The 15,964-nt window shown below is 39.9% G+C and overlaps 1 protein-coding gene across 1 annotated transcript in view; it reads right to left on the bottom strand.

Moving 5' to 3' along the window:
- Window positions 1-15,964, bottom strand: part of ATP6V0D2 (ATPase H+ transporting V0 subunit d2) — a 358,513-nt gene that overhangs the window by 227,485 nt on the left and 115,064 nt on the right. The window lies entirely within an intron of this gene.

Raw genomic sequence — 15,964 nt, 5'->3', positions numbered from 1 at the left:
TGGGAAGACTGAACTTAACTCCAGCATCTGTGAAAGTCTTCCCTAATTGTCCTTGTTTCTTGAGCTTGGATTTAACTGTTGAACTAAAAAGTAAAGTCCCATCAAAAGAGGAGTTCAAAAATTGGCGTTTGTATTTTCATTACAATCAGTTAGGTAGACTCAAGCATACTGACACACAGTAAGTTCAGCATTCATCACCTTTTACCATCCCATCTGCTGCATTGTGAGATAAGTGCATGGTTACAATAGAAACAGATGATAAGATTGATACTTGGGATTGGAGGTTTCTTTTTTAAATTCCCACCTGGCAATGTATCCAGAGATAGTTAATTTAACCCACCAGATGTCTTTGGAAATGAAGCATACGTGAAAAATCATGTGCGGCTCCCAAGGAAAAAGTAGACTGTGCACTGCAGAGCTGATGTCTTCTTCACAGCTGCTGCACTAACTATGGAGTTCACATGTTGTGATCAATATGTCCAGCCCTTATGAGTCTGGAGGATCCTGATAGACCATTTGCCATGCTGATATGACCACTAGTTGAACCACCTTATCATATGGTGGGATTACACAGGAGGTTGGCTTAGTAGACTGGAAGACTTCTTGCAAGATGTGTTCAAATGAAGGTGAAGCTTAGGAGACATCTCAACATAATCCTCATAAGTTGTAATATTTCCATAAACTTGCAGTTATCTGGGGGGAATTAGCTTCCTCATTTTCATCAGTACCCAGACTCAGATACACTGCTGGGGATTCTAAATTCCCGCCTTGTATTTGTTATTCTTTCCTACCCACAGAGGTGACAGGTCTAAGATGGAAGAAAAACACTGCTGTCTGAATATGGTACCAGCATATTGCAATGGCCCACCAAACTCGATGTTCTACAGAGGAGGCTGGTGAATACCTGGAGTATCAGTCATACATAGTTCCTAGGTTGTGACAAAGATGGATGCTAATGACAAGTATCAATCAGCATCAAAGGCAAATGAGACTGAACCTAGCAGTGAAAGAAAGAAAGAAAATACAGATACTGATGATTTGACCCTGACTTTACTTAGCCGAAGACTGATTTGGCCTTAGTAGCAGTGTTGGGGGCCTTAATGTCAAGGACTAAAAAGCTGAACATGGCAATGGTATGGTGGACTCTGAAGGGATTAGGGAAGAACTTTGACCCCAAGTAGTTTGAACTAAGCTTCAAAGCTGAGGACCTCTTAATGCTAAAGGAACCAATATCAAGAAGTCTACCCTATTGGTCATGTAAATTTTGGTGAAATTGCAGTAAAAGACTGCAGCCCTGACATTGGGATTATACTCTGTGCTGAAACATCCATCAATACTGATGTCAAAAACTGCTAGTCGATCAATAATCCCATTGGAGCTAGAGCCTTACTTGGGCCCAGTGAAGGGAGATGCGGACATTGAGAAACAAAATGTGATATTCAAGGGTACTGGGCAACAACATTTGGTAAGGAAGGTACTCTGATCACCCTGATGTTAGCACTGAAAGAGACAGAAGACCATATGTGTTACATCAGTGAAAAAGCCTGCCATATTTTTGCATAATCCAGCCGAAAAGATACGGACCTACAGGACCTAAGGGACCTGAAACACGAAGGTCAAAGCACTAGCTAAAACTTTCTAATTTGAGGTTCAGATGCTGCACAGGAAGTGATCTCTGAACAGCAAAGGGTCTGCAGGGCACTCCTCAGACAACACAATAGATGCACTTGCAAGTCAAGCATGGGAAGTGAAAACTATGGACTTGGGCTTCACACTGGCAGGAACTGGAGAAGGGTCCATGTCCAAAGCAGGAGCATTCATCTTAATATCATTGCCCTTATGGTGTACAAATGTTGAGTCAGGAACAAGGAAGAAATACCTCAGTAGAGAGGAGGAAGCCTGAACTGGGGCAGTAGAAGAAGCCTTAAGCTTCTCTAACTCTAGTCTACTTCTCCCTTCTTTTAAAATAAATCGAGTAAAATTAACACAAAGTTCACAAGCCACCTTAAAGTCCTCCTCACCAAGTGGGTAAAAGTAAGTGGTTGAGAGAAAAAAATGACTGCCACTGAGATTTTGAAAGCTGAAAGGAGAAAGGATTTGAGAGATGAAATGAGGTCTAGGTGGCCCTCACTAGCTATCTCCAATGTGTGTAGCATATTTGATGCACAGGCAGTTAAAAATCTGATTAGTCAATTGACCTTGTCCATTTTATCACTCACAATATGCACATTATAGTACAGAGATGTACAACTGCTGTACTTTGCATTACGGTGACACTCTTTGAGGCACAGCACACTTGCCTTGAATACCCTCTTGATGATAAGCGTCTCTGTCTCCCTGCTTCTCATAATGGAAACCTTTGTTTTAGGTGTGCTGCTATATTTTCTTGCTAGACAGAAATAGATAAATGTGTTAATGTACACAGAAGCACAAGTGAGAAACTCCAAACAAATATCCTGCTCCACAAATTAATCAGTTCAACTAACATACAAAAAAGCAGGATAAGATGATGACCATATACTAATAAAAGTACTTGATCTATTTATTGTAATCCAATACGAAAAATAAATATGTAAGTACTTTCAGAGTTATTGACACTGCTTCGTCAGATGTTAACATGTAAAATAATGCCTTATCCTGCTTTTTTTGTATGTTAGTTGAACTGATTAAATGTACTAATGTGTGAGCACATACATCGAGTGTTTACATGGCTTTCAGGCATGTGTATCAAGGGTTTACCTTACATCCCTTAACTAGCATAACATTGGGTTAACGGGTGCAGCATCTGTTTTTGCATACTGCATTAACATCATAAATTAACTTCAAGGAAAGGGTGCCACAGAACCAGGAACCAATAAAACCACAACAGGCACCCAAAGAGGCAGAAGGTAATAATAAAACACGAGCCTGTAGGTGTAAGCAGCAGCAGGTTTAATCACATAAACGCCACACAAAACAAAGCGTTTTCGTCCACCAGACTTCCTCAGATGTAAAATGAAAGAATGAAGGCTGTGCCTGCTTATATACCCCTCCCAATCTAATTAGTAGTTAAAACAATTGTTTAATTGACGCCAATTAAATCCTGTAACTAAAATATTCGTGACAACCTACAAACTTGCCACAAATACAGATGAAAGTAGATAAAAACATGCACTTTTAAAAGAACTTTAAAATAAATATATAAATACTAAAACCATCACAATGTGTTGGACAGATAAATAAACTTGAATGAAAAACCAACAAAAGGAACTTGCAAAACAATATATATACTTATTTTATAGTTTTGCAGCTGTCATTTTTAAAATGGGGGCAATGGATATGTATTCATTCAGCCCTGGGAATCTATTGGCTTCCAATAACAACTGCCAAAATATTTCTCTCACCTCTATCCTATTTTCCCACGGGCCCCCCCCTCACATCACATTGCACCTTCTCTACAACAAAGAAGCCCCATTTTGCTAGGGGACATGTCAGTGTATGTTTAAACAAGGCATTTTTAGTATCTTCGACTCTAATAGCATATAAATGCTCATGAATCCTCCTTTTGAGTTTACAAGTAGTTTTTCCAATGTAAAATGCACCACAGGTTTTACATAGGGCTAAATAAATCAAGCCTTTACTATTACAGTTGGAAAAACTACTACTCTGAATCTGATGGTCTCTTGACAGGATGTATACAGAATCCTGTCTAAGTATATATGGGCATTGGGCACATGCCCCACATTTGTAGGTTCCCAATTTCTTGCATGAAACAATAGAACCATTATGCTCCAGCAAATCCTTGAGGTTCCTGCTTTTTTATATGTAAATCCTAAGGTGTTGGTAAACAAAACGTCCATCTCTGAATAACACCTAAACCTGCTCCAGTGTTGAGTAATAATGTTTTTAACCCTAGAGGTATTCTGATTATAAAACATCACATAGTTACCCCCAAGGTTTCTTGATTTCATCCCTGGTAACGTCAGCCCTGGTTGTTGTGTGGTACCCTGCACATTTATTGGTACTATCACACTTGTATCTCCTGTTCCCAAAATAGGGGCAAAGCTATCCTTTCTCCCATTCTTTACTTCCTCCAAAACCTCATCAATTAAATAGTTAGGATACTTCCTAGATATAAACATTTCTTTGACTCTCTGACTTTCGTCTTCGAAGTCAGAGTCCAAAGAGGTCATCCTACAACTACGGACAAATTGTCCCTTGATAATACTTCTCTTCTGTTTAAACGGATGGGAACTAGTGAAATATAGGTATGAGTTAGAAAAGGTTTCCTTTCTATAAACATTAGATTTAAACTGCTGCCCTAGGACGTCTTTTTTAATAGTGACGTCCAGAAAGTTCATATAGTCATTTGTAATTTGGGAAGTAAATTTGAAAAAATTAGTGGTATGGTTTAGATAGTCTATGAATTCTGTTAACTTTTCCATACTACCTTTCCAAAAAATGCAAATATCATCCAGGTAACATTTGTAATATACCCAATATTGTGCATATTCATACTGGAACACAAACTTCTCTTCCCAAACCATGAGCACAATGTTGGCATAAGTAGGGGCACAACTTGCCCCCATGGCCACTCCCTGGATCTGTTTAAACAACTCACCCTCAAAAAATATAAAGTTGTGTTTCAATACCAAATCCATCAACTCTGTATAAACCAGAAAAGTATTGTGGTCAAGTTTTCCATGTTGGTGAATAGCATCCTGGAACCATTCTGACCCTGTAGAGTGTGGAATCACATTAAATAAATCCTGAATATCAAGGGTTACAAATATTAAGGAATCTGAATACATGTTGCTATTAATGCTCCTCAAAAATTCCCTGGAGTCCTTAAGTATACCATTGGCCCTAACCCAAATATCTTTTAATTTTATATCCAAAAATTTGGTCAACGGATGGGTTTTAGAGCCATTGGCTGCCACAATGGGTCTCAGGGGTGGATCCTCCACACTTTTATGTACCTTGGGTATCCCGAAAATAGCAGGGATACGGGGTCTGTCCACACTGAAATACTTAAAAGTATCCTGGTTTATAAAATTGTCATTCAGCATGTCCTGTAAAACCAAATCAATCTTAACGGTATGCTAAGTTAATCTCATTCTTGGATACCCTAACATACCTGTTGGTATCATTAAGCATATCCATCATCTTACTGGAATACAAAATACTGTCCATGAAGACCACCCCTCCACCTTTGTCGGGTTGCATCACCCTCAGGTATCTATTTTCTTGAATGGATTTGGGAAGTACCTTTTCTTCTCTAGTCATGTTAAATTTACCATGCCATCCACCCCTATAAACATTCCTGATTTCTTCTTCGACCTCCCTTTCAAAATTGTTTAGCTGGGGGTGTATAGGGGGATTATAGGTACTAGGTCTTCTAATACCACAATTAGTACCACCATCCTGTTGCCCCTGAAACATAATATCTAAATTCTTTTTCCATAGAAAAATCCTCAGGTCTATTAAGCTGTCCACTAAATTACCCCCTGTAGAGGGGATAAATTTAAAACCTTTTGAAAATAAAAGAAAATGTTTCCTGTCAATCTCCTCACTACTGTAATTGTAAATTTCAAAGTCATGTAGGGTGTGACATGGTCCATCCACAATAATATTCCCTGTACTCCATTGGTCCAACATGATGGCTAGTCCCCCTTCTTGGCTACCACTCTTATTTATCTCGTACCGTTTGGGGGACCCCTGTAAAAATACCGCACAGGGGATTTGTGCCTTAACCTATCTGATCTCCTAAGTTCAGGGAATTCAGTATTGTTTGAATCCTGATGTTCCCCCATCCCTGAATCACTGAAGATTACTCTATGGTCCATAGAGTCCCAGGCATTGTGTCCCCCTGGTGGAAAAGAAGAGGAATAAGTACTGTGTTGTGGTCCAGATTTATCAAAAAAAATATTTTTTTTGACCAAATTTGTCATTCTTAGGGTACAGGTATGCTTTTTTCTGTCTGTAATCCCTCAAATCCCTATCTATTTTGCCACACTTCCTTTTAAAAATAACATGACATTTTTCTTCCACCTGTTGCTTAATAATAAAATATTTTCTCTTCTCATTTTCAACAGAAAACATAAGATCATTGGTCACTACTTCATTAATGATAAGATCACTGGTCACTACTTCATTAATGATAAGATCATTGGTCACTACTTCATTAATGATCAGATCATTGGTCACCACTTCATTAATGTATTCTATCTCCTGATATACTTGCCCTGTAATCCTTTCATTTTCTTTAATCAGGGCTTTCATGACTTCAAAACCACTACGGTCAAAAATACTCAACAATTCTTCGTGAAAGGGGGAGCCTTCCACTACATTGTTCGGAAACTTATAAAAACGCAATCCTTTGGGTACTATACCCCTTTTAATACAGTCATGCAAGTAACAATTGTCAATACCCAGAGTTTTATGTTTGTAAATTAAATCAGTGAGTTTTTTAATATTGGCTCTATAAGACACTTCACTGTCCTTCTCAACATCCCAGTCATTAAATGTAAAGTTGTTATCAGTACCTTGGTGACTGGAAAAAGACTTGTAATTAACAAGCCATGAAGCCAAAGAGGAAGAGTCCGTCCACTCGTGCACTCCATTGTCACCATTAGCCATACTATCAGTCATTTCCACAGGAGCATGTCCCTGAACACCATGTTCCCCTAAAAGGGAGGACTGTCCATTCGGACCTTGGTTCTAGGAATTCAATGCCAAATGATTGTAACAAAATTTAGTTGCAGCTCCCTTCTGTAATGCAGCCTCACCTCTAGTGCCCCTCGACGGAAAACCGGAAGAAGTTGCAGTTACTTCCTCTACGGGCACATCAGCCTGTCTGCGATCCAAATCAGCTTCTTGATTGCATGCAGGAGTGGAAATGCAATCCTTTCTGTGGGTAGGCCTCATAGGGTTGATATCAAAAGAATTGTCTTTCCCTCGCTGAGAGTTACCAGTCATAAGCAAAATCAATTGAGTAAGCTGCCCCTCCACACGAGACAGGCGCGAATCCAGGTCAGTACCTTGAACTGCTTCCCCATCCTGGAAGCTAGCCTCTGCCTCAGAAACCTCCATGTAACAAGTAATCCAAAAACTCCAAGGAAAGGGTGCCACAGAACCAGGAACCAATAAAACCACAACAGGCACCCAAAGAGGCAGAAGGTAATAATAAAACACGAGCCTGTAGGTGTAAGCAGCAGCAGGTTTAATCACATAAGCGCCACACAATACAAAGCATTTTCATCCACCAGACTTCCTCAGATGTAAAATGAAAGAATGAAGGCTGTGCCTGCTTATATACCCCTCCCAATCTAATTAGTAGTTAAAACAATTGTTTAATTGATGCCAATTAAATAAGTTATCAAGTTGGTAGGTTGTCACGAATATTTTAGTTACAGGATTTAATTGGCATCAATTAAACAATTGTTTTAACTACTAATTAGATTGGGAGGGGTATATAAGCAGGCACAGCCTTCATTCTTTCATTTTACATCTGAGGAAGTCTGGTGGACGAAAATGCTTTGTATTGTGTGGCGTTTATGTGATTAAACCTGCTGCTGCTTACACCTACAGGCTCGTGTTTCATTATTACCTTCTGCCTCTTTGGGTGCCTGTTGTGGTTTTATTGGTTCCTGGTTCTGTGGCACCCTTTCCTTGGAGTTTTTGGATTACTTGTTACATGGAGGTATCTGAGGCAGAGGCTAGCTTCCAGGATGGGGAAGCAGTTCCAGGTACTGACCTGGATTCGCGCCTGTCTCGTGTGGAGGGGCAGCTTACCCATTTGATTTTGCTTATGACTGGTAACTCTCAGCGAGGGAAAGACAATTCTTTTGATATCAACCCTATGAGGCCTACCCACAGGAAGGATTGCATTTCCACTCCTGCATGCAATTAGGAAACCGATTTGGATCGCAGACAGGCTGATGTGCCCGTAGAGGAAGTAACTGCAACTTTTTCCGGTTTGCCGTCGAGGGGCACTAGAGGTGAGGCTGCATTACAGAAGGGAGCTGCAACTAAATTTTGTTACAATCATTTGGCATTGAATTCCCAGAACCAAGGTCCGAATGGACAGTCCTCCCTTTTAGGGGAACGTGGTGTTCAGGGACATGCTCCTGTGGAAATGACTGATAGTATGGCTAATGGTGACAATGGAGTGCACGAGTGGACGGACTCTTCCTCTTTGGCTTCATGGCTTGTTAGTTACAAGTCTTTTTCCAGTCACCAAGGTACTGATAATAACTTTACATTTAATGACCGGGATGTTGAGAAGGACAGTGAAGTGTCTTATAGAGCCAATATTAAAAAACTCACTGATTTAATTTACAAACATAAAACTCTGGGTATTGACAATTGTTACTTGCATGACTGTATTAAAAGGGGTATAGTACCCAAAGGATTTATAAGTTTCCGAACAATGTAGTGGAAGGCTCCCCCTTTCACGAAGAATTGTTGAGTATTTTTGACCATAGTGGTTTTGAAGTCATGAAAGCCCTGATTAAAGAAAATGAAAGGATTATGGGGCAAGTATATCAGGAGATAGAATACATTAATGAAGTGGTGACCAATGATCTTATCATTAATGAAGTAGTGACCAATGATCTTATTAATGAAGTAGTGACCAGTGATCTTATCATTAATGAAGTAGTGACCAATGATCTTATGTTTTCTGTTGAAAATGAGAAGAGAAAATATTTTATTATTAAGCAACAGGTGGAAGAAAAATGTCATGTTATTTTTAAAAGGAAGTGTGGCAAAATAGATAAGGATTTGAGGGATTACAGACAGAAAAAAGCATACCCGTACCCTAAGAATGACAAATGTGGTCGAAAAAATAATTTTTTTGATAAATCTGGACCACAACACAGTACTTATTCCTCTTCTTTTCCACCAGGGGGACACAATGCCTGGGACTCTATGGACCACAGAGTAATCTACAGTGATTCAGGGATGGGGGAACATCAGGATTCAAACAATACTGAATTCCCTGAACTTAGGAGATCAGATAGGTTAAGGCACAAATCCCCTGTGCGGTATTTTTACAGGGTTCCCCCAAATGGCACGAGATAAATAAGATTGGTAGCCAGGAAGGGGGACTAGCCATCATGTTGGACCAATGGAGTACAGGGAATATTACTGTGGATGGACCATGTCACACCCTACATGACTTTAAAATTTACAGTTACAGTAGTGAGGAGATTGACAGGAAACATTTTCTTTTATTTTCAAAAGGTTTTAATTTTATCCCCTCTACAGGGGGTAATTTAGTGGACAGCTTAATAGACCTGAGGATTTTTCTACGGAAAAAGAATTTAGATATTATGTTTCAGGGGCAACAGGATGGTGGTACTAATAGTGGTATTAGAAGACCTAGTACCTATAATCCCCCTATACACCACCAGCTAAAAAATTTTGAAAGGGAGGTCGAAGAAGAAATCAGGAATGTTTATAGGGGGGGATGGCATGGTAAATTTAACATGACTAGAGAAGAAAAGGTACTTCTCAAATCCATTCAAGAAAATAGATACCTGAGGGTGATGCAACCCGACAAAGGTGGAGGGGTGGTCTTCATGGACAGTATTTTGTATTCCAGTAAGATGATGGATATGCTTAATGATACCAACAGGTATGTTAGGGTATCCAAGAATGAGATTAATTTGCATACCGTAAGATTGATTTGGTTTTACAGGACATGCTGAATGACAATTTTATAAACCAGGACACTTTTAAGTATTTCAGTGTGGACAGACCCCCGTATCCCTGCTATTTTCGGGATACCCAAGGTACATAAAAGTGTGGAGGATCCACCCCTGAGACCCATTGTGGCAGCCAATGGCTCTAAAACCCATCCTTTTGCCAAATTTTTGGATATAAAATTAAAAGATATTTGGGTTAGGGCCAATGGTATACTTAAGGACTCCTGGGAATTTTTGAGAAGCATTAATAGCAACATGTATTCAGATTCCTTAATATTTGTAACCCTTGATATTCAGGATTTATTTAATGTGATTCCACACTCTACAGGTTCAGAATGGTTCCATGATGCCATTCACCAACATGTAAAACTTGACCACAATACTTTTCTGGTTTATACAGAGTTGATGGATTTGATATTGAAACACAACTTTATATTTTTTGAGGGTGAGTTGTTTAAACAGATCCAGGGAGTGGCCATGGGGGCAAGTTGTGCCCCTACTTATGCCAACATTGTGCTCATGGTTTGGGAAGAGAAGTTTGTATTCCAGTCTGAATATGCACAATATTGGGTATATTACAAACGTTACCTGGATGATATTTGCATTTTTTGGAAAGGTAGTATGGAAAAGTTAACAGAATTCATAGACTATCTAAACCATACCACTAATTTTTTGAAATTTATTTCCCATATTACACATGACTATATGAACTTTCTGGACGTCACTATTAAAAAAGACGTCCTAGGGCAGCAGTTTACATCTAATGTATATAGAAAGGAAACCTTTTCTAACTCGTACCTATATTTCACTAGTTCCTATCCGTTTAAACAGAAGAGAAGTATTATCAAGGGACAATTTGTCCGTAGTTGTAGGATGACCTCTTTGGACTCTGACTTCGAAGACGAAAGTCAGAGAGTCAAAGAAATGTTTATATCTAGGAAGTATCCTAACTATTTAATTGATGAGGTTTTGGAGGAAGTAAAGAATGGGAGAAAGGATAGGTTTGCCCCTATTTTGGGAACAGGAGATACAAGTGTGATAGTACCAATAAATGTACAGGGTACCACACAACAACCAGGGTTGACGTTACCAGGGATGAAATCAAGAAACCTTGGGGGTAACTATGTGATGTTTTATAATCAGAATACCTCTAGGGTTAAAAACATTATTACTCAACACTGGAGCAGGTTTAGGTGTTATTCAGAGTTGGACGTTTTGTTTACCAACACCTTAGGATTTACATATAAAAAAGGCAGGAACCTCAAGGATTTGCTGGAGCATAATGGTTCTATTGTTTCATGCAAGAAATTGGGAACCTACAAATGTGGGGCATGTGCCCAATGCCCATATATACTTAGACAGGATTCTGTATACATCCTGTCAAGAGACCATCAGATTCAGAGTAGCAGTTTTTCCAACTGTAATAGTGAAGGCTTGATTTATTTAGCCCTATTGTTGCTTGCTACAGATCCCCCACCATACCCCAAGATTCTCACTATACCTTTCTAAACATACTGGAAAATATTAAGATAGAACCAAACACCCTAATACTGGGTGATTTTAACTACCCTGCCATTAACTGGGAAAACTACTCATGTCCCAACACCTTTGCGCAACGGTTCTTGGAATTCATAAATTCCAATGCCCTGGATCAACTAATCCATAGTCCCACCAGGGGCTCCAATATCCTAGACCTGGTCATTACCAACATGGGAAATCAATGCTCCATACCTATGGTCACCCCTCGTTAGTCAGGTCTGACCATAAGCTAATCACCCTTAACATCCACATCCCACCCCACCCCCAGTAAAGAAACCACCATAAAAACTTCTCCAAAGCCAACTTCATGCTACTCAAGTCAGAAGTGACAAACTTCATAACACCCATGCAGACGGGAACTGAAAGTTCGATTGCTGAATCCTACACTAAGGCACTGTAATAGCACATCCACTCATGCATGAATCCTGCCATCGCAAATAGAACCATGATGCTCTCCTCCAAAAAGGAAGCCAATCTGGTGGTCCCCTGCCATAAACAAACTTTACAACAAAAGGAAGAAACTTTTGCAGAAAAGGGAAAATCCCAGGATGCAAAAACTCCCTTACTAGCCTCAGTAAGAAACTGAGATGCCTCATAAAATCCTCCAAAGCTAGTTACGAAAATAAAATTGCCAAAGATTCCAAAGACAACCACAAAGCATTCTATAACTATGTCAAGAATCTAAATGGCAATGCTCAGATCTGCTCTGAGCTAAAACAGAATGGCATTAAATATACTGATCCAAAGGATATTGCCAATATCCTGGCAGATCGATTCAGTGCCAACTTCACCCCCTCTCACCCCTAAATGGCCCATCTCAATACCGGAAGATTGCCAAATTCCAGTAATAACGGCCACACAGGTACAAAACGCACTCTCTAAAGCCAAGAATACAGCATCCATGGGACCAGATGACATCCCGGCTGTGTACTACATGAACTACAATATGAACTGGCACCTCACCTAAGTGTCATGTTTAATCATAGCCTCACCTCAGGTTTCGTGCCCACTGAGTGGCGCAGAGCTACAGTTATCCCAATCCACAAGGGGGGATCCACCTTGGATCCCGGAAACTACCATCCCATCAGTCTGACAAGCCTTATCTGCAAGGCCATGGAGCGTATTATCATGGAACTTATAAACAAAGACATTGGCAACCTTCAAACACTGGACCCCACCCAGTTTGGGTTTGTGAAGGGCCGATCTTGTCTCCTGAACCTGATTGACTTCTTTGAATCAGTCTCCAGAGCCATGGACATGGGTAAGGTGGTCCACACAGCCTATCTAGACCTTGCCAAGGCCTTTGACACCATCCCCCACTCTGGAATCATAGATAAACTTACTAAGTTGGGCATTAATCCCTATGTCACCCAATGGGTTGCTAAATGGCTTACTGATAGAACCCACACTGTAAAAGTAGCCGACTCCAAATCCAGCTCCAGACAAGTGACAAGTGGAGTACCTCAGGGTTCAGTCCTGGGGCCGCTCTTGTTTGGCATCTACTTCTCTGAAGTACAGGTCAACACTAAGGGACTCTGGCTAACAAAGTTTGCAGATGACTGCAAACTGGGAGCCATTATTGAATCCCCAAATGATGTGGATACTCTACAAAAGGGCCTTACAGAAACAGATGCTTGGTGCCAGAGCCATGGGCTCAAGCTCAATGCCAAGAAATGTATTGTTATCCCTTTGGGAAAAAACATGTATTCATGAATTACCATATAGGTGGCAGTACACTAAACACAGAAAGTGTGATAAGAGACTTAGGGACACAGGTGGACAGTGGTCTCACCTTTGATAACCACATCGCCACAACAGTCAAGAAATCCTTCTATGTGGCACACCTCATCACGAAGGGCTTTTCATCCAGAAAAAAGGAGGTCATTGTCCCACTGTACTCATCCCTCATTAGACCCATTATAGAATACAATGCCCCATTTGGTATGTACCTCTCAAGACATCTGCAACAACTGGAAAGGCCTCAGAAATACCTCACTAAAAGAATCACAGGCCTAAAGCAGATGCCCTCGCTGACCGCCTTAAAAACTCCAGCTATACTCTGTCGCATATCGTCTACTCAGAGGCGATCTCTGCTTAACATACAAGGCCATGTCAAACCCAGAGCTGTTGGACATGCTACACTTAAAGAAATCCCAATCCCTCAGAGCTACACGCTCCAGGGATCTAAACCTTGTCATCACAATAAACAAAACATGCTGGAGGGATAGGTTCCTGACCCAGAGACTCCCCAGACTCTGGAATAGATTGCCCATACATGTCAAGCAGAGTGCCTCTTTGGACCTCTTCAAGAGGAACCTTGACGATTGGATGGGAGAAAGGAAATTCACCCCAGGGATCACGTCAGTCGCCCTGCTAGACAGGGGTTCAGGAAAGTAAATAATGTGGGAAGAAATAGCCAGGGAATTGTTATGGCTAGGCTTGTATACGCCCTAGGGCTGATAGCCTAGTACCAACCTATGAACCTATGAACCTATGAACCTATGAACCTATGTAAAACCTGTGGTGCATTTTACATTGGAAAAAATACTCGTAAACTCAAAAGGAGGATTTATGAGCATTTATATGCTATTAGAGTCGAAGATACTAAAAATGCCTTGTTTAAACATACACTGACATGTCCCCAAGCAAAATGGGGCTTCTTTGTTGTAGAGAAGGTGCAATGTGATGTGAGGGGGGGCCCGTGGGAAAATAGGATAGCGGTGAGAGAAATATTTTGGCAGTTGTTATTGGAAGCCAATAGATTCCCAGGGCTGAATGAATACATATCCATTGCCCCCATTTTAAAAATGAGAGCTGCAAAACTATAAAATAAGTATATATATATTGTTTTGCAAGTTCCTTTTGTTGGTTTTTGATTCAAGTTTATTTATCTGTCCAACACATTGTGATGGTTTTAGTATTTATATATTTATTTTAAAGTTCTTTTAAAAGTGCATGTTTTTATCTACTTTCATCTGTATTTGTGGCAAGTTGGTAGGTTGTCACGAATATTTTAGTTACAGGATTTAATTGGCGTCAATTAAACAATTGTTTTAACTACTAATTAGATTGGGAGGGGTATATAAGCAGGCACAGCCTTCATTCTTTCATTTTACATCTGAGGAAGTCTGGTGGACAAAAACGCTTTGTATTGTGTGGCGTTTATGCGATTAAACCTGCTGCTGCTTACACCTACAGGCTCGTGTTTTATTATTACCTTCTGCCTCTTTGGGTGCCTGTTGTGGTTTTATTCATAAATGAACTTATTAACACCTACTGGCAGTCAATCAATTAAGTGTAATATTCATGATTACTGGCAGACTGGATCACAGCTAAATAGATCAGTGACTCAGAAGGAACATTTAATGTCAGAAAATATTTTCAGTTAAACCAGAAAACATGACTCTTTTTATATTTCTTATTCAATCAAAGTACTTTTTCACAAATAAGATGTTATCTGCAGCTCTGAATGCTGCTGATTTAGTATCAAAGTTAAGGTACAATGAGACTGAAGTGCTCTGTATGGTCTGCCTCTTGCTTGAATGAGGCAAGCCAGTCTGCACAACTAGCACTACAGGCGTGAATAACACCACAATACGATAAGTACTGTTGGTGTTACTGAGTTAAGTGAATTGCATACCATGTTTCCTTTGGAGATAAAGGCTTGCAGTTTCTTCTTGAAATGATTCAGGAAGAACTGAACTGCATATACTTAATTGCAAATATGGCATAGCAAAGCCTTTTTAAATATCATTAGAATACCGGCCCACTACTGATACCCTCTGATGTCCATTTGCTGGTGCATCTTTTTGTGTTTGGCGATGCTGCATACTCATTTCTTGTTGATGGAAGCTATTTATTTTTTGAGGTGATTATTGTCACAATTAGTAAGTTTCATTTTGCAGCACTGTACATGTTATCATTCTTCATTGCTTAGGCATTACAGTGTTGTTTGAAGTAACACCTGTCAACATATACATGGGCCTGTTATTCCTGTACTGTGCAATATTCGAAAGGCCTGGGCAGTATAGCTTGCCTCCCTACTTCTTTATATGGCCATTGATATTTTGAGTGTGTATATGTGACTGAACAGTCTGTTTTCTAGGATGCAGACTGCTGACAACAGCTTTGGTCTGAGATGAAGTAATAGGCAGAGCGTAAGGTATACTTTAATCCATATTACTCAAGCCTCCATGTCTATGAAATGCTGGAACAGTATGCAGCTTGATATGTACATTGCAGTGTGATGCACACAGTAACAAAGTTATTTTATTTTTGCTACTTCTGTATGAAATTTGACACTGGATGAGCAGTAAGTTACTGGAATGCTTCTTAGCTTAGACTAGTATTTTGGGCTGTGTGTGTGTCTCTTAAAGTGTTGTATAGACTATAAGTCATATGATACAGACCTTCATTTCTCTGAAAATATCACCTCCTAAGTGTTACATTAGCAAGTTTCAAAGCCCCAGCAAACCCAGTTAACTACTGAATATATGGAAACACTAAACTCTACCAGCATGCAAACAGTTGCATTGATGTCGCTGTACCCAGTAGAAATAAATGAAGGGGATACCACAAAATAAACCTCCATGGTGGAACTTTAATATTTTAAGCTATATAATAACATGAAGAGATTATTGGTGAAAAGTAAGAAGAGCAATACAGAGAATGACGCAGCCTGCATAATCAACTTGGGTGCTTAATTAAGTCCGACAAAGCAAAGGTGGAAGTGAAAA

The sequence above is a fragment of the Protopterus annectens genome, chromosome 3.part0, assembly GCF_019279795.1.
Source record: "Protopterus annectens isolate FY-2018-M chromosome 3.part0, PAN1.0, whole genome shotgun sequence".
In the NCBI taxonomy this organism is placed as follows: domain Eukaryota; kingdom Metazoa; phylum Chordata; order Ceratodontiformes; family Protopteridae; genus Protopterus; species Protopterus annectens.
This window is presented reverse-complemented; position numbering and strand designations above follow the sequence as displayed.